At 32.4% G+C, this 4,282-nt stretch overlaps 1 pseudogene across 1 annotated transcript; it reads left to right on the top strand.

The window, feature by feature from the left end:
• The first annotated feature begins 672 nt into the window (after positions 1-672).
• LOC145156574 (cytochrome P450 76T24-like) lies at positions 673-2,273 on the top strand (annotated as a pseudogene). The gene is made up of 3 exons (XR_013736807.1): positions 673-1,129; positions 1,216-1,582; positions 1,662-2,273. The product of XR_013736807.1 is annotated as a cytochrome P450 76T24-like (transcript).
• Positions 2,274-4,282: the final 2,009 nt, after the last annotated feature.

Genomic DNA, 4,282 nt, shown 5'->3' with positions numbered 1-4,282 from the left:
ATTGACCGCTTCTAAGTTCCGGATATTGATCGTTGAATTGAATTGCAATTTTAAGCATATCCCCTTTGTTTTGTCTTCATGTTTCACATTTCATCTTCTTTTCTTCAAATTTCTATTTCAATCATGTTCAATTATCTTATTAACTTAATTTATCAAAAAGTATATTTAAATAATATATAGTAAGCAGTACCATTAAAACAATCTTGTTAATATGTTGAAAATTAGACTAATTTTTATATTATCAATAATTGTTTTATGGTTAATCGTTAAACATAAACAAGTTGAATTGGAAGTATGTGTAATAAAACCAATAATACAACCATTAATGCTTATATTACACTTTGCAGTATTCATCATTATCAGAGTTTTCATGTAAAAAAACTAAAAAAGCAATGATATGCTTGGGGGTGTGGAAAGTGTTGGCAGGATCTCAATTTTTGATATATATTGAGAAAGAAAAATAGTGGTGATGATGAACAAATTGTGGTTATCTCACACATAAAACAAATCGTGCAATAAAGGTCAAATCATGGGGATGAAAGTGGGATTTTTTCAAAATATGATGCAAACATAAGATTTTAGGTAAACTAGTAGGGACTATTTTTGTAATTTTCGTGGCTATAAATTAACTTCTTCTGAAAACGTTTAGATGAACGAATTAGAACATCCACGTAAAATAATGGAGTATCAAACCTTCTTCCTCGTACTATCTTGTCTTTTCCCACTGGCAATCTTTGCCTACATCATTTCCAGCCGGCGCAACTCACGGTTACCACCGGGACCTAAAGGTTTTCCCGTCATCGGAAACCTCTTAGAATTCGGTGACAAACCCCACCAATCGCTTGCCATATTATCTAAACGTTATGGTCCTTTAATGTCACTTAAGCTCGGAAGCAATACAACCATAGTCATTTCATCTCCTGATATCACCAAAGAATTCTTTAACACACATGATGTAGCCTTCTTAAACCGATCACCTCCTAAGGCTATCCAAATCGGAGACTATCATAAATACTCTATAGTTTGGATGGAGGCCGGAGATCAATGGAGAAAATTGAGAAGAATGACCAAGGAATATATGTTCTCTGTTCAACAGCTAGATGCTAGTGAATTACTACGACAGGAGAACGTATAAATTATATTGTTAAGAATAGAATAAAATAACAATGATACATTGAAACTAATTGTGTTCTCGATCACATTTATATATTCTAGGTACAAGAACTTGTCAAGCATGTTAATCGATGTTGTATAGAGGAAAAACCTTTGAACGTTGGTGCATGTGCTTTCACGACGAGTCTCAACATCCTTTCCAACTTTATGTTTTCGATTGATCTTGCTGAATATGGTCCAAAATCAACACAACAATTCCAAGACTTAGTATTGCAAGGGATGCAAGCAGGTGCAAAGCCAGGTCTACCAGACCTTTTTCCTATACTTCACTCGTTGGACCCACTAGATCATCAATGACAGGTTGAGAACTAGATCTGATGGCGTTTCAACCAAAAGCAATGATGTTTTAGACTTAATGCTTGACCAGCAATCCAGTTTTACTCAAAATGATATGCGACACTTATTTCTAGTAAGTAAAACCTTTTAATATTTAAAAAAGTATTGCCTATTATAAGATCGCATGCATTGATTAAGGTTTTGTTTTACAGACACTATTTATGGCGGGAATGGACACGACATCAAGCACGTTGGAATGGGCGATGTCGGAACTGATTCGTAACCCTGAGAAAATGAAAAAAGCGAGGTTGGAGGTCGATAAACTCATGCAAAACAACAACAATGGAAGCATACAAGAATCTGATATCTCTCAACTCACGTACCTACAAGCTGTGATTAAGGAAACTATGAGACTTCATCCTCCTGCCCCTTTTCTTATCCCTCGCCAAGCCCTACATGACGTTACCATTCAAGGTTTCATTGTGCCTAAAAATGCACAAACTTTGTGTAACGTTTGGGCTATGGGCCGAGACCCAAACATATGGTCAGACCCAAAAATGTTCATGCCAGAGAGGTTTTTGGACGTGAAGATTGACTATAAAGGCCAAGATTTTTAGCTTATTCCATTTGGTGCAGGAAGGAGGATGTGTCCAGGATTGAATCTTGCTAATAGAATGCTACACATAATATTGGCATCTTTAATTCATAAGTTTGATTGGAAGGTTGTGGGAAATACGAGACCTGAAGATATTGATATGGGAGAAAAGTACGGGATCACATTGCAAAAGGCTGAACCACTCATGCTCATCCCTATGAAACTGTGACTGTAGCTATGTTCTAGAATAAAAGTTGAAAAACATTTGTCGCTGTGTTTTGATTTTATTTTAAATCTTGTACTAATTTTTTTTATTTTGGTTAGAAATTGCTTTACGTTCTTTTGTTGTTATTTGGAAAGAGTTCTAAACTTTGCTAACAAGAGTTCCAGATCAGTTTTCACATACCGACCAATCTCCGCTGCAAACATGAGGCTATGTCTCATGCCTTAGAGTCACTGCCGACGAACTTCCATGGCCACAGGGGCTGAGTAGTACCAGAATTTGAACATGGTCAAAAAATTTACCAAAACATTGTACACTACAAAAAATGTCAGTTAGTGACAAAAGCAATATGGTCACTAACAATAGGAGTCGTCACTAAATGCTTTAGTGAGAAAATATTTGGTCATCACTCTGTTTCACTATAGGTCCGTCACTAAACTATAATGACGAAATATATAAATGGTCACTAATATTAACTAAAATATGATGGTCACTAAATATATGATGACTTGTTTTGCCACTAAAATTTGGTCACTAATCAATGCAAGTCGTCACTATTTATCTTTGTTAGAGACCAAAAAAAATGGTCACTAAATATTTGCTGTTAAAACCCAAAAAGGTAAACAATTAAGAAATTATGAGAAAATGCAAATGCTATAAATCTTCACTAACACAACAAAAATAACCAAACAAATCTTCATAATTATAATATGAATTATTAAATGTAATTTAAAAAAAAAATAAATCCATACACTCTATCAAATTTTTCAAAAAAACAAATTTATAAAGGTAAATATGAATTAAAAGTAAATTCAATTGATCGATGTAATTGAGATAAACATAAAAGTTCGCTCATCACGAATTTCATTTTCTTATTTTGCTCTTCTTGATATTTGATCTGCTCGTCTTGAAATTGTAGTTGCTCTTCTTTAATTACCTGAATTTCCTCCTCTAAAGCCTTTTGACTTTTCCTTTTCCATTTCCAGTTCCATTTATAACTTTTATGTGGCTAAAACTTGTTTTGTCGAAATAGAACGTCAACCATCTAAATAACAATAACACCTATTTTTATTTCCATGTAGAGTGTTTTAATCAAAAGTTAAAGTTAGAAAAATACCATGTTTGAGAAATTAGTACTCTAACTTTTGTTGACTGGGTTTCTCTATTCCTTGATGTCTTTTCTGAACCATAAGGTGTCTACTCAAATACTGCATACCAAACAAGAGTTCATAAAACTCATTATATTCTTAAATAGCAATGTACTTTTCTAAAATTAAAAATTTCCAGAATAAATGGTACTTTTTAGAATTTAAAATCACTGATACCATTGTGCGTTGTTATAAAAAGTGAAAACTAAGTATACATAGTTAGAGTTTATAGTGAGATAAGAAAGTGAATACATCTCAATAATCTAATAATAATACAATTATTCAAGTTCAATCATGCCTTCTTAGAGGATCATTGATTCATACTATGTTATGCATTAGTATTCCTCGATGTTTTTTCTAATCCATCAAGTGTCTACTCAAATACTGCATATCAAACAAGAGTTCATTAAAGTCATTATATTCTTAAATAGCAATGTACTTTTCTAAAATTAAAAATTTCCAAAATAAATGGTACTTTTTAGAATTTAAAATCACTGATACCATTATACGTTGCTATAAAAAGTGAAAAGTAAGTATACATAGTTAGAGTTTATAGTGAGATAAGAAAGTGAATACATCTAAATAGTCTAATAATAATAATACAACTATTTAAGTTCCATCATGTCTGCATAGAGGATCATTGATTCATACTTGGTTATGCAGTAGTGCCCAAATTAACTCATTAACATGAAACATTGAGTTACCGTGACATATATTGTGTCTTCTCTCTGTCTATTTCTTTTAAAAAAATCTAAAATAAGTTTACAACAACTTATTTAGTATAGAAGTAAACAAATAAAACTACACAAGTGACATTTCATAAGAGTCTATCAACTAGCAATTACTATTAATAATGTCTTTCACTGA

The sequence above is a fragment of the Lactuca virosa genome, chromosome 2 (assembly GCF_052849685.1).
Source record: "Lactuca virosa cultivar CGN04683 chromosome 2, Lactuca_virosa_CGN04683_v6, whole genome shotgun sequence".
Lineage (NCBI taxonomy): Eukaryota > Viridiplantae > Streptophyta > Magnoliopsida > Asterales > Asteraceae > Lactuca > Lactuca virosa.
The sequence above is the reverse complement of the archived record's forward strand: the minus strand, read 5'-3'. Positions and strand labels throughout refer to the sequence as shown.